We start from the raw sequence: 23316 nt of genomic DNA, 5'->3' as shown, positions 1-23316 counted from the left end.
TGAAAGCAGAAGCCAAAAAATCTTCCCAAAATGCAGGGCAAAAGACAAGAAGATTAGAAACTCTTTCTTTCTTTCTTTTTAAAAAATATTTTATTAGTTGTTGGTGGCCCTTTATTTATTTATTTATTTTTATGTGGTGCTGAGAATTGAACCCAGTGCCTCATACATGCTAGGCAAGTGCTTTACCACTGAGTCACAACCCCAGCCCCAGATTAGAAACTCTTGAAAATGGTTGAATTGGAAGCGAGCTTTCCAAGATCCAATATCTGTCTAATAGAAGTTACAGAAGGAAAGAAAAGAGAATGGCGAGAGAAAATAAGAAGAAAGAAGAATAAAATTTCTAAGAATTGAAGAAAAATTATGAAGTTTCAGATTATAAAATCCTACCGAATTTAGAGCCTGATAAAAATTTTTAAATATAATTTGCAGTTTTATGAACAGCTTGAAGTTTATTATTTTATTTATAAAATCTGGGATCTTGAGTAAAAGTAAATCATAAATCAAAACTGTAATAAACTAGACTAACACTGTGCCTTGAGTTCAACTAATCCTAAAATAAATAAATAAATAAAACTATCTGCACTGAATCACAGAACCAAAACCATTTATTTGAAGTAAATAAATTAACCACTTTAGAAAGCCACTTTAAAACATAAATAGCAAACCAAACCTGAACAATTCAAATCCCTGCTAACGACAATGAAGGAATCGAGAACTCAAGATACTAGCATATGCAAGGCCCAGGAGTCCATGCTCAACATTTTTTTAAAAAATATTTTATTTACATTTTAGTTTTCGGCAGACACAACATCTTTGTTTGTATTTGGTGCTGAGGATCGAACCTGGGCCGCACCTATGCCAGGTGAGCGCGCTACCGCTTGAGCCACATCCCCAGCCCCCCCATGCCCAACATTGCAAAAACAAAACAACAAAACCTCATAATACACAGAAAGCATCAGAATAATACACATTAGTTTCTTCTTCTTTATTCTTTGCCCAAGAAACATTTCATGATACTAAATTGACATTTCCATCATCTAGGGGCATTATATTCTCCACAGTTTTCAAAGGTCAAGAAGCAGTAAATTGGTGCCAGGCATGGTGGTGCATGCCGTAATCCCAGCAGCTCCGGAGGCTGAGGCAGGAGAATTTGGAGTCCAAAGCCAGCCTCAGCAATTTAGTAAGGCCCTAAGCAACTCAGTGAGACCCTGTCTCTAAATAAAATATAAAAAAGGAATGGGGATGTGGTTCAGTGGTTAAATGTCCCTGCCTTCAATTCCTAGTACTAAAATAAATACATAAATAACCCAAACTAATTTGAAAAGCCCACATTTACAATAGAGAGGAGCTTAGTACTAGGAATCCAATTATTCCCTTTGGATACTTCAAACAGTTGTTTCTGTGGCCTCCTAACCATTCTCCCATTCTCTGGTTTCACTCTCCTTAAATTCTTGCACTACATAGCCAGTCTACTTTCTAAAAAGGAAATCTGATCATGTCACAATTTTAAATTGTCCAGTGGGTCCCCATTGCTTTCAGGAGATGGTTATAAGACTCACAGAATTTAGCATAGTAATTGATACATCTAATGATGAACTCAATCAAGGCCTGATGAGTGAATGAGTGTATGAAAATATGAACAAATGAATGAATAAACAAATCATGGAAACTAAAACAGTTTGCAATTGTGGAGATTAACCAGAGAAGTAAGTAATACAAAGTCACTTCTATTCGGCTTAAATATACACCTTTGTGATTTTCTCTAAGAGACTCACTTTTCCATTTATGTTTGAATAACATTATTAAGTGAATTCACATTCCTTGAGACATATTTGGCAGTACTTTAGTGAATTTCATCAGCTCCTCAGCTGCCTTAGCATATCCATACCATTTGTGGGTGAGGAATGGAGTCAAACAACAGATCTTACTCTCAAAGTTACGGTGGGGTAAGTTCACCTGTGGGGCAGGGGTCTCCCATTTTCTAGTGTCATAATAAAGTATAGTAAGCAGTAATGGTTCAAATGGCTTGCCTGTTTCTCCACCCTCAGTGCCATCTTTAGACCACATCGTTGGTTATTGGCCTTTTTCCAATCCCCATGATCAAATATACCCATGCCTTAAACAAGCAGAATTAAAAACATGGAAGAGACTGGTATGGTGGCAGGTACCTATAGACCCAGCTGCTTGAGAGGCTGAGATGGGAAGATTGCAAGTTCAAGACCAGCCTGATGAGACTCTGTCTCACAAACAAAATAAAACATAGTAAAGTGGGCCAAAATAAATGATAATGAGTAAGTTAATGTTATTTTGACATTAACGCTCTATCTTGAGGTAGCCTGTCTGTGAATAATCAACAGTACCCAATCCCAGAGCCTTTGTTCTTCCTTTATTAATATTTATCAAGCCAGAAACTCAAATCAAGGGGAGGAAAAACAATTTAAAAATCGAATTTGTTAATAAGAAGTGACAGCTAGCATTCTAACAATTCAACCAATTAAACTATTTTGTGTTTATATAATAATTATTGCCAGCATAAGTGGTCATGTTAATTGCTTTTATTTGTCAGTGAGCAGTTTACAAATTCACAAGTATTTTCTCATAATACTAACCAAAATCTTTGGGAAATTTTCAATAATGCTGGGGAAGATATTACAATAAAAGGCTCCATTACCTCTGCAAATTCATTTCATTTTCTATTCTTTGGGATGTTTCTGCAGCTGTTCAACTTCTGTTTGAATATTTCTTCAGTGCTTTAAAGTCTACAAGAAAGTACAATTCAACTCAAATATGATATATTTTATAGAATACAACTGATTCTTAACATAAACATCATTTTTTCTCATTTTTTTTGGCGTGTGACAAATTCTATTTTTAGAAGATTATTTATCATTTTCTTTTTGCCAAATGCTTTACAATGATTTTTTTATTATTTTGTGCAGTAAATTGCTATCATACCCTTATTGCTAGATAAAGAAATCAAGAAATCCAGGAGTTTAGGTAATTTTCCAAGATCAAACAGAACTTCAAACCTCTTATTTATTAGACTTGCTTATTCAGGAATCAGTATCTCATGATCCTTAACTGAAGAGGCTATCAGGATTCCATCACTGACCTGAGCACCACCTAACCTATTTCTCAACTCCCACCCTGCATCTCCACCAAATACTGCCAGAAACAAACAAGTAGGTCATATGATTTCAGGTACTTGATAAATCTCCTGCTCTCATCCCAAAGATTGTACAGGAATCTGTTACCTTATTCCATAAATACCATAAATAAACCATCAAATGCTAATGACCCTGGGGAGAGTTAACTTTTAAGGTACAATTTTTTGGTATTGAAACAAGAAAGAAAAGTTGGTGCCACTTAGCAAAATCTTAAGAGCTGAGAACTTTTTCGTTTCTTTTCTTTTTTTCCCAGACAGTAGCAAGGTGAGCTAGAAAGAACAGTAGATGAAAAGACCTGGATCCTACTTCCCCTTAACACTCTGCATGTTTCTCATCTGCAAAATGATGGCATTGAATTAACTGGCCTCAATGCCAGTTTGTTTCTTTGTTTGTTTGGTATTGGGGATTAAACCCAGGGATGCTTAACCACTGAGCCATACCCCCCTTTTTAACCTTATTTTTTTTCAAATATTTATTTTTTTAGTTGTAGTTGGACACAATACCTTTATTTTATTCATATATTTTTATGTGGTGCTGAGGATCAAACCCAGGGTCTCGAACACGTGAGGCAAACACTTTACCGATGAGCCACAACCCCAACCCTAACTTTATTTATTTTTTTATATGGTGCTTAGGGTCAAATCCAGTGCCTCACACATGCTAGGCAAACACTCAACTACTGAGCCATAACTCCAGCCCAACCCTTTTAAAATTTTGTCTTGAAACAGTATCTTGCTAAATTGCTTTAGGGCCTAGCTAAATTGATAAGGCTGGCCTCAAAGTTGAGATTACAGGCATGCTCCACCATGCCCAACTAGGTCTAACTTTTGATATTTTACCCTTGTACTAATAACATTCAAAAATATGATCCTATGTTGATTATAGTGAAAATTATAATTCACTTCATTGCTCATCAAAATGGAATTGGTTAAACCAATATTAAATAAAATCTGTGAGAGGTTGCGGATTTGGACTAGACACTTCATCAGGTCCAACAGATCAAATCCTGTAGAGTTCTACCACAGTGACTGAGCATTGGCTGGTTACAAGAGGCCTTTAAACCAACGAACTGATTAGTAACTGGTTGACTGCCTGATTGACAAAACTATAGCAAATAAGTTGTTTTCTATGGCTCACTTCCATTTTTCTATAAATGCTATCTAATAGTGTTGGCTGGAGTTCTCAGAACCTTCCCTGGTTCTGGGAGCAGCCTGATTTGTGAATCATTTTTGTTTGCTTTGTTTTGTTTTGCTTTGCTCTGAATGGGCTCTACTAAATTTAATTGGCCTATAAAATTTCCTTTTTAACACCAATTATGGTGGGTATACATATACAAATAATGATTACTTAAATGATGATGAGGTTTTATAATTATTGAAAGGGGAAAATGTCATGACATATTGGAATTTTTTAAGGCTCCAAATAATTTCTATTTAACAAAGAAATAAATATTTCATTCCAGGCAGGACATGGTGGTACATGCCTGTAATCCTAGCTTCTGGGGAGGCTGAGGCAAGAGGATCATAAGTTCAAGGCCAGCCTGATCAACCTAGTGAGACCCTGTCTCAAAATAAAAAGGGCTGGGGATTTAGCTCAATGGTAGAGCATCCTTAGGTTCCATCCTCAGTACTGAAAAATAACAACAACAAAAATTATATCAGGAAGAATACTCCCAAAAATGTTATTTTCAGATGGTGGAATTTAAAGTAATTCTTATTTCCTCCTGTGATTTTCTTTGATGTTTGGATGTTTCACAAGCATAGAATATTTTCATAATAGGTAAGCAACAAGCTATTTTGAAAGTAAAGTCCTTAAATAGAAAATATTAAATCTTTTCTTGCGAGCGAGTTTTTTTGTTTTTTTTTTTTTTGGTTTGGGTTTTTGTTGTTGTTGGATTTTTTTTTGGGGGGGGGATTGAACTCAGGGGGCACTTAGCCACTAAGCCCCATCCCTAGCCCTATTTTGTATTTTATTTAGAGACAAAGTTTCACTGAGTTGCTTAGCAGCTTGCTTTTGTGAGGCTGGCTTTGAACTTGCAATCCTCCTGCTCAGCCTCCCAAGTCTGGGATTACAGGCATGCACCACCATGCCTGTTGCAAAGATGTTTTGATAGGGAGGACGACCAGGACAAGAACAAAATAGCAGTGAACTTAAAGAAAGCAACACCTGAATATTTTCATCAATAACTCATAGCATGGAGTGAAGAACTTGTCTTGTCCCACAAACCCAATACAGCTGATCTGTTTTCCTCAACTGGCAATACCTTCAGCAGTGTGGAGGTGGATTGGACTGACCCAGTCCAACCCCTGAACAATGGGAAGATTTGTCAAGCTATCAGATTGGCCCTGAGATCCAATTTGAGGCTATGGAAAGAAATAATCCTAACTACTTAAGGGACAGGGCTGATCTTCATAACTTTGTTTTCCTTACTAACTTGCTTTGATTATTTGAGTTTCCTAAGGTTGCCTAATAAATCCTGATAATTCACTTAGCACTCAGATAAGCATTAAAAAATGCAGAATTATTGGAGTGCAGATTAAATTAAGTAGGAATCCATATATGAGAAATCAACAAAGGAGGAAAAATGAGCTTTCTAAATATAATTGAACCCAAATTAAAAACTGAAAGGGAGGAAAAAAGAACAACCTTGTGGGAGGTCATAAATACAGTCAAAAGTGTGGGGTGTGGCTACAACATCCAAAAGGAGGATCTCAACATGGGATCAGAGATCTGTGGCTAATTAAGCTCCTTGATGGATCTTTCTGTTACTTCTCAAGTGTTTGGTTTCACCAAATGTATGGGGTCCCATACTGAAATTAAGTTCATTGATTCAATTTGAGGGTCAACGGCCATCTAGGTTAATTATCTAGGAGCTACAGAGGGCGCTTATGAGAGGAGCCATTCTCACAAGGAGGAGAATTTCAAAGGTTCAGATCCAGAGCAACTCAGGAAGTCAACTGGTGTCTGCATACTGAAGCGCTGGAAGAATGCAAGCGTTATGGTGCAAAACTACAAGAAAAGTTGCTACAGGTCAAGGACAGCCTGTATACAATTTAGGGTAGTGTTTGTTAGTAGTTTATTATTTATTTTATATTTCATACTCTGCTCCCTGAAAGGATTTTTGAGGAGATTCTTGCATTTTATTTACCAGAGCAACTTCCTATATCAGCCTTCTCTTTTCCACCAGATTATATAATGCTTGACACTTAAAAATCTGTCTTAAGTTTCTTTTCTGTTGTTCAAGGTACCTGTATGGTGTTGAACAATGATAGATGGGCATACACAAAAATAGGACTGATTTTTTAAAATTAGATTTTAATATTCAGCATAAGTACATAGTTAATTGCTGTTCGTTCTGAGTAATAAAGCCATGTTGCAGATCTAGCTCTTCTCCACAGAAGAACTGGTGACCACAGGGTGACCACATATCCCTATTTGCCCAAGACACTCTTGATTTGTACCTGTTGTCCTGGCATGACCATTCAGAGAGCTCACTTGCATTCTCAAAAGTGTGCTGGTTTGGACAACTCCAAATATACAAAAATTCCAATACACACACACACAATTGGCTTTAGCAGTAAATAAAAGCTTTGTAGCAAAAGACAGCAAGTACAAAATTAAGATTACATTATTAATGACTTGCTTTTTACATTATTTACATTATTACCTACTTGCTATTATACAATTTATCTGTATATAAATTTAAGTCAACTCTGCCCTCTACTGTCTTCTGACAGTATTATGACACTGTTCATTAATTGAATCTTACTGTTACTCCTTTAGATTACTTTAGACTGCTGGACCTCAACCTTGCCTGTAGCTAGATTAGCTTTTAAAATTTCCCACTGTGATGCACCCCACACCAATTCAGTCAGAATCTCTGGTGATGAGACCCAAGCATCAATGTTTTAAAAAACCTTTAGTTGGTTCCAAAGCACAGCAAGGTTGAGAACTATTGTTTAAAATGTCAGATCAAATAGTCTATTGTGGTTCACTTGGCTTTTTATTCCCTAGTTCAAATTATACTCTTCTCCTAATCATGTCTGGGTAAGCTAATGAGATCTGAAGAAAAAGAAGATTATATCAGGACAAATCTACATCACTATTGGGAAGATGGTATTTAAAAAAAAAAACTTCCCAGGCTGGGGTTGTGGCTCAGTGGTAGAGTGCTTGCTTTGCATATGTGAGGCACTGGGTTCAATCCTCAGCACCACATAAAATAAATAAATTAGTAGAACAAAGGTATTGTGTTCAACTAAAACAACAACAACAACAACAACAACAACAACAAAAAAAAACCTTTCCAAATGTTGATGTTTTCCATGAACATTAAAAATACTTTTTTTTTTTTTTTTTTAACTTCAATGATAGAAAATGAGTCCATTCAACCATTAGCTTGATGCCACAGGTCAGCTCTAATTCTTTGTAAGAATTATCTGCCGAGGAAGCTCCAGGATAGCCAAGAAATTTGTATCAGAAGATGGGGGCAAGTGAGGTAGAGCTCATTGCATTAAATAACTGCTTCCTTTTTCTTGAATGTTCAGAGACTTGTTAATGGAGTTTATCATATGGAAAAGCACTGATGTGAAAGCCCAGGAAATCTGCTGGAGTGGAAGTTGCACTAATTAGAACATTAACTAAATTAAGTCACTAGGGAGGACTGAATCCCCAAGGGAATCAAAGGGAGAAAGGAGAAAAATACAGAAAAATCAGTTATCTTGAGTAAGAGAGGTTTTGCAGAGATCTAACCAAGAAGAGAGTTTTTAACAATAAGCCAAAAGTTTGCCTTCCACTCCCTTTTTCTAAAGTTCACAGGGCAAAGCTAATGGATCCAGTGTCAGAGATGGGTGCTGTTAGATTTTATCCTCTTAAAGGAAACTCTTAACTGTGGGCTCAGCTAGAAGGGTTGGCATGAGAAAGAAGGAGTCACTTGGGAATTTTGATAGATGCACCAAGGTAGAAACTGCCGGTGAAAACAGCAGAGGAGGAGGCCAGAGGAAGATATAGGTGACAAATGTGAGTTCTTTATGTACCTTGTCTGTGATTGCATGACGCTATCTTTAGTTGAGTGAAAGGCAAGACTCAACATAGGCAGGCACAGGGTAGAGGTTTGGAACTAACATTAGGAATTATCCTAAATGATTATCTGTAGCTATATTTGTTGTCTGTGGAACAGCTGCTGATATTCTTTTTTAAAAAAAATTCCTTCACAAGTAATCAACAGGGACAAAATAAAAACATTTCTATTTTGTTTTTATTGCTCTGAGTCCTGCAAATGGGTCTTACTCTTTCCTGGGTAACAGACCAGTATTTGAATATTTGAAAGCTGTTTTCCCTCTCCTTGGGAAAAAAAATGAATATTTATACATAAATACTTAATTTTACATATAGTTCTATTCTCATGTAAGAATCCTCAATTGATAAAAAATAACCTGCAAATAGATTTAATCATTAAAATTATTAAAAACACTACTAATGAGGCTGTGGCTGTGACTCAGTGGTAGCGTGCTTGCCTAGCACTTGTGAGGCACTGGGTTTGAGCCTCAGCACCACATAAAAGATAAACAAATAAAGGTACTGTGTCCATTTATACCTAAAAATTTTTTTTAAAAGAACACTACTAAGAGCATAAATTCACATAAATCTGTGAATTGAGCATTTGATAAATTAGGTTAACTTGTAAAGAGTGCCTGTCTTCTAACTTCTTATAATCAAAATCATAATGTTTTTATAGCCATGTGAAGAACACACAAATGCCACATTAAAAATAACATTTGCATTTTAATCAGAAGGGGTTAGAACATTTTGAGAGGTGGTGAGCAAAGGCAACACACAATCTCTTTTCACTATAGTTAAGGAATTTTTAAACATGTATTGACTTGGAAAGCTGAAGGAGGAAGCTCACAAGTTCAAGGCCATCCTGAGTAATTTAGTGAGACCTGTCTCCAAGTAAAAAAAATAAAAAGGGCTGGGAATATTTCTCAGTGGTAGAGTGCACATGGTTCAATCCCAGTACCAAAAAGTAAAAAAAAAAAAAAAAAAAAAAAAAAATTATCATTGCTCCCAAGTGCATGACATAGTACTAGAGCTTGAAGGGAATCAGAGATGAGGACTGTTTAGTCCTCTGGCTGCATCCACTCTAGCAGGGCGGGGATAGAAGCACACAAATGACTTCCATATAAGGCAGAATTTGGTACATGACATATAAAATTACAAACAAAATATTGCAGGGGAGAGTGCAGACAACAAGATCACAGTTAGCAGAGAGTGAAAAATGACCTTCGCATCTTCCACCTGCCTTCCTGTGTGAATCACCACCTATTGTTTGGGGGAAATTTTGCAAGGCTACTCCAAATGGAAGGGCCAAGTAATGCCCGCTTGCCATGCCGGTAGATCAGTTTGGATATAAGGAAATTGTTGAAATTTGGACAAAAAGAGGTAAAACAAAACTATATTGTGGCTGGCTTTAAAAATCAAGGTGAGAAAGACTGAAAGCCTAATGGACTCTGCTGAAGGCCTTTAGGTAACACACAGATAGGATCAGAATGGTGCTTTTGAGTCTGGCCACAATGGCAGGAGTGGAGAGTGACAGAAGACGGGCCATTACAGCAGTCAAGGGGACAAGTAACTGGCCCTAAACTAGGATGGTGACCCGGATGGCAGGAAGTAGGATGGGTGTCGGGCTGAGCAATCTGTAGACCACTGAAGGTTTTTTAAGTAGGAGGTTGATTGAAGGCTTTAGAAAAATCTCAAAGACAAAAACATAGAAACAAACAAATTCCTCAGTTTTTATTTATTTTGTGGTGTTAAGGATCCAACATAGAGCCTCCCGTGTGCTAGGTAAATTCTCCACCACTGAGCTTCTCCCCCAGATCCTTTCCTCAGTATTTTAGAAGTGTTCCTCTCTTAAACTGCATGTTTGCCCCAATTATGGATACATATGGTTCCTGTCTGAACAGAAAGGGGCTCCAGCTACATGAGAAAAGATTAGGTACCTTTTAGTCACCCACTGAACTTCCTGTTGAATCCTTTATAAAGTTCTCCTAATTGTGCTTTCCTCCACTCACCCCCATCCCTGACCCCCTTGCCTTAGTAAGTTTCTTGGCTGGAATTCAGAGGAAGAGGGGTACTGTGAGCAATTTGAAAACTTGGAATTTGTTCTAAGCGAATAAAGTACTCCCCATAGTTGAACAGAGAGCAGGAGTTTCTTATGTCCTTTAAAAATACCTTTCCTTAATCCTGGCCATTCCTTGAACTTTCTTCTGATTTTTTTCCTCCCTTCTCTGCCAAATTCCTTACAAGAACAGACTTCATTCCTTATCTTCCTTGACTCACCACCTATTCATTCCTTAACCCTTATTGACGTACAATATAACAGGGAGCCCGCTTATACAACTACAGCAAAAGACCTCCAAGTTATCCTCACTGGCAAAAAACATGACTTTTCTCGGCAGGTTTTGCAGGCACCTCTCCAGGATGAAGCCTCCTTTTCCTTTGATCCTCTTAACTCCACTCTGCCCTACCTCTGGGCCTTCTCTTCTGCTACCTTTGCAAACTGTATTCCTTTCTACTCTATAAAATATAACTGCAACCCAAGTGATAATCTTGGACTATTTATAATCTTGAAGAACACCTTTTCATTCATTGCTCCACCGAACTCCTTAATCCACATCTCTAGTAGGACCTCCTGTCTCAGCTCTATTTTAATATTTCCTCTTGGACATTTCCAGAAGGATGTCTCAAAGTTATCGTGTCTGGAACAGAGCTCATCTTTCCCCTCAAAAGTTAACTCCTTCTGTCAACTTTTCCACATTTATCAATGATACCCTCCCATTTCTCAGTTACTCTGGTTTGAAAACTTGGGGGTGGTTTTTTCTTGTTTTTTTTTTTTTGTTGTTGTTGTTGTTGTTGTTTTTTTTTTTTTGAGACAAGTTCTCGCAACATTGAGTTGTCTTGAACTACTGGGTTCAAGTAATCCTCCCACCATCTCAGCCTCCCAAATAACGGAAACTACAGGTACAGTAGGTTTCATCACCACCGCCGCCCCCAAGTACGGGGGTTGGAACCCAGGGTCCCATGCATGCTAGACAGGTGCTCTACCACTGAGCTACACACCCCCAGCCCAGAAATTTTTCGTCATTCTCGATTATCCTCTCTCCTAGCATAGCTAGCCTATTACCAAGCCCTATCAGTCTTGCCCTTCCCACTCTCACAAGTCTGTCTCCTCATATCCCCTTCCTTCTGCCACTACAGTACATCAGACTCATCGTGTCTCTCCTAGGAATTTCCAACACTTCTGAAACTACTTCTCCTTCTGCTTTCTTTTCCTTTCAATAAAGTGAACAGTTTAGTTGGGAATGTTAATCTTCCAAAAACATTTTGTTGTAAGTATCACTCCCTGCTTAAATATCTTCAATTACATTCCTGTTACCCATGGAATAAAATTTTAATTTTTTTTCTTTCTTTTTTCTTTTTGAAATCTGCATGTCTTGAGCTGGGGTTGTGGCTCAGTGGTAGAGTGCTCACCTAGCATGTGGGAGGCACTGGGTTCAATCCTCAGCACCATATAAAAATAAAATAAAGATGTTGTGTCCACCTAAAACTAAAAAATAAATATTAAAAAAAGAAATCTGCATGTCTTTTATGTCTGTTAGAAAAAATATTGTTTATGTAATTTTTGCCCTTTACTTCTTTTTAAAAAAAAATTTAAGTTGTTGGTGTACCTTTATTTATTTATATGTGGTGCTGAGAATCCAACCCAGTGCCTCCCACACTCTAGGCAAGAGCTCACCACTGAGTCATAACCCCAGCCCCACCCTCTTCTCCTTTACTTCTACCATTCAAGATTGAATATTTATTTTACTTTAGTAAAATCAGAATCACATGTTTAACATGGAAACTAAATATTTCACATCAATTTAATTGAATTAAATTTGCTCTTCCTTATCTTTGAGGAATAATAAGTCATCTTTCCTATGTGTTATTTTCCCTGTACTTTTATTTATTTAAGTGACTATGTAATGAGTGTCTCTTCTACCACATTCAGCAATGAGTGTACATAGCTAAAAGTTATAGCATCAGTAACTGGATTCATTACTTAATATTCAATTCATGTGAAATCTATCATATAGTATTCCCATGATAATTTCAGATATGTTAGTTACATGTATATTTTTCCAACATCAATTATAAAAATCAAGATGTTAATTTTTTATTTATTTATTTATTTTTGTATCAGGGATTGAACCCAGGGGGACTTAACCATTGAGTCACACCCCCAACCCTATTTATTTATTTATTTATTTATTGAGCAGGGTCTTACTAAGTTGCTTAGGGCCTCGCTAAATTGCTAAAGCTGGCTTTGAACTTGCAATCCTCCTGCCTCAGCCTCCCGAGCTGCTGGGACTAAAGGCATGCTCCACGGCACCTGGCAAGATGTTAAAGACATAATGAGAACAATACTGTGCCCACTTATTGTCATGCAATTGTGAGAGGTCCTTGAATAGCTACTGCTTCAATCTCAACAAATGCTTCTTTGGGAGCAATCTGGTGAGCAACTCCAGTAGGAAAATTAGTATTGAAATACTGTTTGTAGATAGATTTCATTGTCGGTATTGAAATCATTTACGCCAGCCAGCAAAACAGGTGCTTTGACCCATTAGTGAAGTCCCACCCTGCAGCTTTCAGAATTTCACCCATGTTTATAAGAGTTTGTTCAGTTTCTGCTGCTCCCGCTCCTGATACAAGCTGTTTGTTAGAAGGGTCTGTGCCTCTCTGTTCAGAGATGTAAGTGGTCCCTACACTACTTTAGTATAGGGACCAGTGACCCCTGGGGCTTTCATGGTGCTGATCACCTTTTTGATCAGGGACAACATGTCTAGTCTTTCTTTCTCATGCCCCTCAAGGAGAAGAAACCCCTACAATCAGACCCACTCGTTTCTCATGTAAAACTTAAATTTCTGGCATCTTTATCCTCCACTGTCTGTTCTGTACTTGTTTCTATTCTTACACAAATTCTCTTCTCCAGTTAAAGTAATGTTTCAATTACTTCCTAAATATGTTATACCTGAAGAGCCAAGAGCTGCACCATCCAGAGGGGGCCATGCGGAGAGAACACTATGTGAACCATGTTCTCTGGAGTTATGCTGTGGCTGTACTTTATTCCCATGTCCATATTGGTCCCTTTGTTCCTGATATCTCCCTGTAGGTTGCTCTCTTCTTGCCTATGTCCTAACTCCTCCTTCAAGGCCCAACGCAAGTTCCACCAGCTCCCTGAACTCCCCACCAAATACCCTAGCCATCGATAATCACTCCCTCCCCTTAATTCCCAGAAGGTTGTTCTGTACATACGATAACCATATAATGAATGTATCACCCAAATTGTGATGGTTGAGTGTTAAAGGGGGCACAATTACTCTGAACCATAAACTGGGCATGAACTCAGACCGTCCAGAACAAAGTGGGTTCTATTCTATGGTCAGCCAACTTACAGAATATTCACTTGACACTCAGTTATCTGGCAGTTTTTATTTGTTTGTTAAAACATATAGATATATATGTATATATACATATATATGTCATGAAATACATATGTTTTAACAAATATGTATGTTTTTTTAAACCTTTTTTTTCTCCAGGGCTGAGGACCGAACCCAGGTCCTTGCGCATGCTAGGCAAGCACTTTGTCACTAAGCTAAGTCCCCAACCCCGACAAATATGTATGTTTTATATAACACAACACACACACACAAACACACACACACACACACACACATCTTTTTTTTTCAGAAGTGGAGGTTGAACCCAGTGCCCTACATGCGCTAGGCAAGCACTCTATCCCTGAGCCACATCCTCAGTCCATAGATATATATTTAAATGTATGTGTCCTCTGTCTTCAAAACAGTAACCCATATGCATGTGAATCATGTATTTTCCCTCTGCTCATCTGGTGTCTGACCAGAATGTTACATGTATGATACATTAAAAATAATTTGTTCATCATGATGATGTCTTTACTCTGTTATTTAGGAATGAAATAGTTAAGAGTGAAACTTCAAAAAAAAAAAACTTTAAAGCAATAAATTCACCACCTGCCAAATTATTGTTCTAGTAGAAAGTAAAAAATCTCTATGTCCCTAGAAACAGATATTGACATCAAAATTTCCTCAAGATTTTGGAGAGGCCTGGGTTGTGGCCACCAGCATACAGTTCTGCCTTGTTGCCTGGTCACTTGGTCTCTGTCCATTGCTCTGTCACACAGAATAAAAAGGACATTCCCAAACAGGCTTTAATGTAAATCACATTTTAAAAAAAATGCTGCCGTGGCTAACTAGCCTAAAACCAAATATCGGGAAGTTTTGATTTGCTTGACTTATTTTGCTTCATTAACATCTGGTCCCAATTCAGCATTATGCCTCTTAAACCACCAATAGCCAAAGGAAAAGGAAGAAGACATAAGAACAGAAAAAGGAGGCAGGCAGGCAGGATAGCTTAGGCTCTGCAAATAAACTGGAACACAAACTGAAAAACGAAAGACATGTGGGAGAGAGAGAATTAGGACAGAATCGAATCTCAGGATTAAATACTTACCAATGCTGCAAAAGAGCATCAGGTCATAATCAAATAGGGCTGTGAGTCAATATTGGAAAACTCCTGGGAGGAAAATCATTTTGTTCAAACTACAACAGTTTAGACCTCACCAAAAATCCCTCCTACCGAGTAGGTGACTGTGGCACTGCCAGTGTTCATCAGTTTTACCTGGGGTAATAAAAGGATGTTTGTCTTTGACTGCTCTAAAATTTGGTTCTTAGAGAGATTTCCTCTGACATTTTTGTTTCTATGTAGCAGCCCCCGTGACATCAGCAGTCTTAGGAAATAAGAATCTCTCTAGAGGCCCTCTAAATATTCTCCAGACTTTAATAAAGAGTTCCTTATAAAAGAGGACTCATGCTGGGAATGGTGGTGCACACCTATAATCCCAGTGGCTCAGGAGGCTGAGACAGGAGGATCACAAATTCAAAGCCAGCCTCAGCAAATGCAAGGTGCTAAGCAACTCAGTGAGACCCTGTCTCTAAATAAAATACAAAATTAGGGCTGGAGTTGTGACTCAGTGGTTTAGTGCCCCTGAGTTCAAGGACTGGTACCAAAAAAAAAAACCCTAAAATATTCCCCAACATTCCCTAATGGCTATTCAATTTTAAAGAGTCTGCGGATGCATCAATGCTTCTGGAAAGTCTTTGCTGAGTCTAGATCCTCTCTCATCTCTAACCTCTCCAAACTACCATGTCTACCCTTTCTCTGGGCCCCAAGAACATCCCAAAGAGCAGCTACTGCACTGCATTGTGATCACTGGCTTTTCTTACTGCTTCCACAGTATGTAAGCCTCTTGAAGGCAGGCATGGAAGTATTCCAAACATTAGTTATATGAATTTAATTGAATTCCTGAGCTTTAGTGTTATCATACACTTTTTAAGGTATATTTACATTTGGAGAACATGTTTATTGTGGAAATGAAAGGCTCTCTGATGTAGATATCTCAAGTATTAACTGACTGACAGAGGAGTCCCTTATCTTCCTTCAACTCAAACCAACAAATTGTTTTTCTTAGTCTGTTTGCTGTTACTCTAACAAAATACCTGAGGCTGAGTACTTCATATAAAAGAAATTTGTTTGGCTCACAATTTGGAGTGCTAGACCCATGGCCACGCCAGGCATGGGTCTGGCACTGCTAAGTTCTGGTGAGGGCCTTCTGGCTACATTACAACATGGCACATGGCATCATGATTGGGAGTGTGTATAAAAGATAGAGGTCACATAGTGAGACAGGAAGCAAGAGAGAGTCAGGAGCCAGGCTTACTCTTTTTATTGTTCCCCAGCTCTTAATATCAAGTCTGGCACACAATGAGTGCTCAGTAAGTATTTCTTTTATTGATTACAAAAAGCTACACAGTTTTACACATCCTACCACATTCCCCCAAATTCTATGAACCAAAGCAGCCACCATTCTAGCTGTCTTATTTAGACTTCCTTGTTTATTCCACAATTTACATTCAAAAGGCTTTAAAATTTCACAAGGAGAGCAAGTTCTTTTAAAAGGAATTTTGGCTAAATAACTGTTTTTAGGTCCAATATCCTTTCTTCAATAAATCATCTGCTCTAGGATCCCATGGGAACGACAATAATCTCTTCCAAGGGTGATAGCCAGTGACCTAAATTCTACTAGGCCCTATCCCTTAAGAACTCCACCACTTCTCAACATGGCCATACTGGGGACAAAGCTTTTGGCATGTAAACATGAGGGGATCATATTCAAACCATATCCAAATCACAGCACCATTATAGATCCAATAAGCTACAAAAGAAAAAGAAAAATTAGTGAAAAGAACCAACTGAAGTCAGGAGGATGTTGCTAAACTTCCAGGACAAACTGAACTCTAAGGTTTACAGACCATTTCCTAAAGAGCTTTGGAGTGTTCAATCAAATGATTTTAGGGCATATTGTCCCTCTTGCCTTAGGCAGACCTTCCTTCTGGTAGGTAGAGCATGAAGACATGGCTCAGCAATAAACTTTTGGTGATGTGTTGAAAAAGAGGACATTGAACTTCAAAAAAGTTTTTTAATCAAAACGCCTTTTTTTAAAAAAAGTTTTTCTTTTTTCCCCTCTGAAACGTTAAAACCTTTTGAAAGGACCTGGAGCGAACAAAGTGAAGTCCCTATGAGATAGAATGGTGGCTGCTATTGGCCGTGGAATTTAGGGTAAGGTGGTGGGATGTGTGAAACCGTGTTCAGCTTTTGGAATCAATAAAAGAAATATTTACTGAGCACTCATTACCTACCAGACCCGATGCTAACAGCTAGAGAACAAGCACCATTCTCAAGGAGTTCCCAATCCTGCCATGACAGGAGAATGAATAAAGTATTATTATGGAAACTTAGGATGGGACACTGATATATACTCTTCAGGGAAGAGGTGATGTGGGAGCCATGTCCCAGAAACTGAATAGGAGTTCTGTAAGCAAAGAAAGGGTCATTGTGGGAAGGGGGAAATGTTGCACAAAAAACTAGAAAGAAGACATGTTAAGAATTTGGTCCTGGGCTGGGGATGTGGCTCAAGCGGTAGCGCGCTCGCCTGGAATGCGTGTGGCCCGGGTTCAATCCTCAGCACCACATACAAAACAAAGATGCTGTGCCCGCCGATAACTAAAAAAAATAAATAAATATTAAAATTCTCTCTCTCTCTCTCTACCTCTCTCTACCCCTCTCTCTCTTTAAAAAAAAAAAAAAAAAGAATTTGGTCCTGGTATGATGGCACAAACCTGTAATCTTGAGAGGCTTGGGAGGCTGAGGCTGAAGAATCACAAGTTCAAAGCCGGCCTCAGCAACTTATTGAGGCCCTAAGTAACTCAGTGAGACCCTGTCTCTAAATAAAATATTAAAAAGGGCTGGGGATGTGACTCAATGGTTAAGCGCCCCTGGGTTCAATTCCTGATCCAAAAAAAAAAAAAAAAATTTTTTTTTTTTTTTTTTTTTTTTTTTTTTTGGTGTAGTTAGGGTCATGAGGAAATTATTTAGACTAGAAATAGGAGATATATGTTGTCAAGGAAAGGACAGAAGGAAGAGCACGGGAAGTAGCAGACATGGGGCTAAAGAAGTAGACTGAGGCTGAAGTTTAATAGACTTAGAAAGCTGCAGTAAGGAATGTGGTCTTTCTCCTGAGGGAACAGGGAATCTTTGAAAGAACTGACATAGTGAGATTTATAATAACCGTCACATTATTGGCACTGTCCACTAGGGTTGGTTTTCTCAAACCTTACCATATACTTCTTTGACATAGATGATTTTGTAAAGAAAAAGAAGTACAATGACTCAGAAGCAGGGTTGGAACTCTGTGATTAGTTGTGAACCCAAAGCGCCATCTACAGAGAAGGCTCTCTGCCTCTTGGTGCCTTTAGGTAACTTTCCAAGTCCACTTCCTGGAAGAGCCTGGCCATTGGCTCTGCCCATCTCCTGAGGCTTCCCTCCCTCACACACTTCGCAGGACACTGTCCTCTCCAATGCAACGTGTTCACTCTGTCTTCAAGCACACACAAACCATCTGCACGAAACCACTAGGGTACCAGTCTCACCCCATTCTGTCAGACAGATTCCCACATCCAGCAGGCTTTAATCATTCCCAGCTCCCTTACCTCATTTATGAGCCTCCCTTCTACCACCTCAGACTTAAGGCCAGAGTTATTTTTAACACCCTTGAGTCACATGTAGATACTCATATATCATACCATTTGTGAATTACCTTATAAAGCAACCCTGTGAGAGAGGTATATTTGTTATTGTCATTATTTTACAGAAGAGAAAATGGAAATTCATCCAGTAAGCAATTTGCTTAGGGTCCTCATGTTATTAAAATACGATCAGAACCAGAATCTAAAATTTTCACCCTAAGTCACCATGTTCTTTCTCAAATATCCCTGGCAGCTTCTGTTCACCCTTTCTCCATTCGAAGTCAAAACTACTCTTTTCCACTACTTAGGTTTTTTGATTCCAGTGTGGTTTGTGCCCGAGTTGCCTTGGAGTAAGGCTTTCCTCTCTGCACTCTCCCAGCTTTTCTAAAAAAAAAAAAAAAAAAAAAAAAAAATGCTAAAACCCCTTACTTCTCAGAGTCAATACATGTGGGAGAGGACAAAAAGTCTGCTGAGTGCTATTATATCCCCAGGGCACATATTAAGGGAGAAGAAGAAGAGACCTACAACAAAATAAAAATATGTCTAAAACCTGGTTGTCTAATCCATTCCAATCCATGTAAGATTTGAAAGAGAATATTTCCTAGAAGGCTATTACATCTGAGATTTTTGACATATATCATGAAAATTTCATATGGAAATGACAATCCATATTCGAAAAGAAAGTGAACAGAGCTGAGGAAAATGGAATCAAAGATAAATGGTGGAGATCTCTTTTAAATGTCATGTGTTTGAAAGGCTGGCATTTATAATCTATTAGGAAAGTAGTCCAAAGCAGCCTACGAACGAGAAAGTCCAACTTGGCCACTGAGCTACAAAAAAATAAAAGTCTTGAACTTTTAGGATCTTGGGTATACCCATCCTCAGCCAGACTTGCCTGTGTTTACTGTGTTAACCCAGAACTGCTGCTAATTCATTCATCCCAGGCAGGTGATACCAAATAAAGTCAGCCACAGACTCTTATTTCACACTGTCCTTGACACAATGGAAAGAATGACATATGCTTCAGGAAGCAGGTGAGCTTCCTCCCCTCCTTCTGTGAGACTGACCTGACAACGCTACCATGAAGGCTTGAAGCATTTCTTTAACCCCTTTAAGCAAAGGATAGACAGGATAGATATGATCAACACTGTATCCTTCCAGCCTCTTGGCTTGGAGCATCATAAAAGGCAAAAGAAAAGACATAATAGAGGGTATTCAAGTCAGGCATGGTGGCACACACCTGTAATCCCAGCAATTTCAGAAACTGAAGCAGGAAGATTGTCAAGTCTGAGACCAGTCTGGGAAACTTAGCAAGAACCTATCTCAAAATTAAAAAGTAAAAATAAAAATGGCTAGGGATATAGCTCATTAGTAGAGTGGCCCTGGATTCAATTACTAGCACCCCCCCACATACACACATACAAAAGAGGGTATTAAAAGGAAATTCAGAAGTCTAATATGCCCATGTCTCCAGCATGTAATAAATTCTGTGTGTTCTTTTTTCCTGCTTTTTTTTTTTTTTTTTTTTTTTTTTTTTAATAAGCCAGGTGCAGTGGTGTATTCCTGTAACCTCAGTAAATTGGGAGGCTGAAGCAGTAGGATTGCAAGTTCAAAGCCATCCTTAGCAGCTTAGTGATGCCCTAAGCAACTTAGTGAGACCTTGTCTCAAAATAAAAAATAAAAAGGACTGGGGATTTGCCTCAGTGGTTAGGGGCCCCTGACTTCATTCTCTGGTACCAAAATAAATAAATACATAAACAAATAATAAAAGTTGTGGGGCTGGGGATGTGGGTCTGGGGTTGAGCAGTTGCCTAGCATGTATGAGGCCCTGGTTTGGATCCCCCAGAGCCACAAAAATAAATAAATAAATAAAAGGAAATTCAAACTGCACTCTTTAGGGAGAACTTTAATCTTGCTCCAGGGATATAATTTAGCAATTAAACCAGCAAGTAGGATGATTTTAACATTTAGATTTTCCTAATTGATTCCTTTTTTTTTTTTTTTTTTTTTTGATACCCAGGGACGCTTAACCACTGAGCTACATCTCCAGTCTTTTTAATTTTTTATTTAGAAACAGGATCTTGCTTAGTTGATTAGGGCCTCACTAAATTGTTCAGGCTGGCTTTGAACTTGAGATCCTCCTACATCAGCCTCCCAAGCTGCTAGGATTACATGCATGCACCACTATGCCCAGCTGATTCCATTTTTCAAGAGACAATTTTATGCAAAAACTGCAACAGGTCCTGGTATATTTGATATATACCACTGATATCACATATTTTTAAATGATTCATATGGATAGGATATGTCCCAGAGAAAAAACTGTTAGAAGATAATCCTAAAATAGTTTTGCAAACTTTATTTTATATAGTTACCCACATAAGAAAATAGGGTTGTTGCTTTTTTCTGTTTTTTTTTATGCCATGACTTTTTCATTCCTATTAAGTGCTAATCTTCCACTTTATAGTCTCAATTTTCCTTTCTTTCACCTGTCACCCTCTGATACTTTTATATTCCTATATTACAATCTCACTTAAATTTCTGGTCCTATCCACCTCCTCCCCCAGTCCCATTTGCTATCCCTCTTCCTGAAAACATGGCTAGATCTGAATGGAGGACTTTATTGGGCAGATAGTCCTCAGCTCTGTAACTTCTCTTCCTATGACTAAGATAACTTTTTTTTTTTTAATCACTTGCTCATTTTAATTAACAAGATACAATATTACTCTCGGAAAGGAAAAAGACAATTGTAAATATGATTGCTTTCCAAGCTTCAAAACATATAATCAGTTTATGCCAAGGTTCATGCTTTCTCAGATTCTTGAGCATGATTTTTTTACTTATCTAATTTTATTTTTTAAATCATGTACGCTCTCTACTAGAATGAGGCAGAAAGCTATACATCTCCCCCTTGTGGTACTTGTTGGTATCTGTCTTTGGTATCATCCATTTCTTCCAGTTTCTATCAGTCCCAATAAAATGCTGCTAAAATAATCCTCAACCACAATTCTAGCATCACTCTCCTGCTCGGACTTTCAGTGGCTCTCTAAAATCCAAAGTCTTGGCACCACCTGAAATTTCTATGTAAACTCTGCCTTTTGAAATCCTTTATGTTCTTCTGGAACAAAATTCCTCTTTCCCAATCCCCCACATGGAGTGGTCTCCACATTTTGTGCTCCTACACTGCAATCTGAGTGTAATTAATTATAGGTATTTGTGATCAATTATCTCTCCGGCCATTTTGTAAGAATCTGGAGAGAAAGAAATGACAATATCTTTTTCATCTTCCCATCATCTACACAGTACCTGGCACATATCAAATGTATTACATAAATATCTAAAAAATTAAATAAAATAGATATGATGGCTAGTAAAACTAAACGTTGTCATTAGACTTTTAAAACAGAGAAAGATTTAATAACTTTATTTTATTTATTTATTATTATTATTATTATTTTATGTGGTGCTGAGGATTGAACCCAGTGCCTTACATATGTTAGGTAAGTACTCTACAATTGAGTTACAACCACAGCTCCACAGAAAGATTTTTTTTTTGTACTAGTGATTGAACACAGGGGTGCTTTACTCTGAGCTACATCCCCAGTTCTTTTTTATTTTTATTTTGAGACAGGGTTTTGCTAAATCGCTGAGGGTCTTGCTAAATTGCTGGGCCTGGCCTTGAGCTTGCAATCCTCCTGCCTTAGTTAGGCTCCTGAGTCACTGAGATTGCAGGTATGTACCACAACGCCCAGCTAAAACAGAGAAAGAATTTAAAGATGGACCAAGAAAGGGAATTGTACAGACTGACCCTATCCAATAAGAATATTATGAAAGCTACATGTGTAACTCTGAATTTTCTAGTAGCCACCTTTTTTAAAAGGTGAAATTAATTTTAATAATACATTTTCTTTGACTCAATCAAAAATATTGTTTCAACATGTAATCACGTAAAAATTACTAAGATATTTGACATTCACTTTTCATGGCAAATTTAGCATACATACAGCACATCTCAATTTAAACTGGCCACATTTAAAGTATTTAATGTGGGCTGGTGGCTACTGTGTTAGAAAGAAGTTAAGCCAAGAATAGGAACAAGGGTCCTAGTCCTGGCTAACTTCTGAATAATTCTGTCACCTAAAACAAGACCTTTAACCATTTCCTTCATTTCCTTATCTGAAAGGTGAGGGGGTGGGGATATATTTATGGGACTGTAATTGCACCAAATTAGAAATGAAAATGAGAATACTTTGAAAGGTTGTTGAAAATGTCAGACAAATGGAAGGCATTATAATTATTCCAAGAATAAACTCTGATATCACTAATTTGTACAGTGTGCTGAAAATCATAGGTGTGATTTTTTCAATAACCATTGCAGATCTTTCCCAGAGGCTGAGATACTAAAGGTTATTTCAATGCTCCAGTGGAGACATATTACCATATTAGAAAACCCAGTTAAACTGGCTTGCTTTGAAATGGTTATTAGGGTCTTCTCTAAAGAAGAGAGATCCCAAAGTCTCATATGCTCCCCAATCTTTCTTTACTGATTTGGCAGCAATATTACAGGGTTAAGGGATGTTGATGTTCCCATTAAATGTCTCCATTGGAGCAGCAGAGTATGATGAAGATGGGTAGATCAGAAGCACAGAGATAGAGTTTGGAGATCTGTATTCAGGTTAATTATATCATTGTGAATAAGATGCTTTCAATACAGAGGGAAAGGAAGAGGCAAGGCGTCAGTCATAAGCATTCGGAGATCCAAAGGAGGATCAGGAAATAATGCTGGCTTTCTGTTTACATAGTACCTGCCCACCACTGAGATGCTTCTGTGATACGGAAAGAGATAGAAACACGTTTTCCATTTTTAGGTCCTACAGAGGACACCAGGATGGTCATTTATTAACTTTTTAAGTGCAGAGCTCCAAACG

General features: G+C 38.0%; 1 pseudogene; it reads right to left on the bottom strand.

Moving 5' to 3' along the window:
- Positions 1-12644: 12644 nt before the first annotated feature.
- LOC143394651 (2-iminobutanoate/2-iminopropanoate deaminase pseudogene) lies at positions 12645-13042 on the bottom strand (annotated as a pseudogene).
- Positions 13043-23316: the final 10274 nt, after the last annotated feature.

The sequence above is a fragment of the Callospermophilus lateralis genome, chromosome 3 (genome assembly GCF_048772815.1).
Source record: "Callospermophilus lateralis isolate mCalLat2 chromosome 3, mCalLat2.hap1, whole genome shotgun sequence".
NCBI classification, from domain to species: domain Eukaryota; kingdom Metazoa; phylum Chordata; class Mammalia; order Rodentia; family Sciuridae; genus Callospermophilus; species Callospermophilus lateralis.
This window is presented reverse-complemented; position numbering and strand designations above follow the sequence as displayed.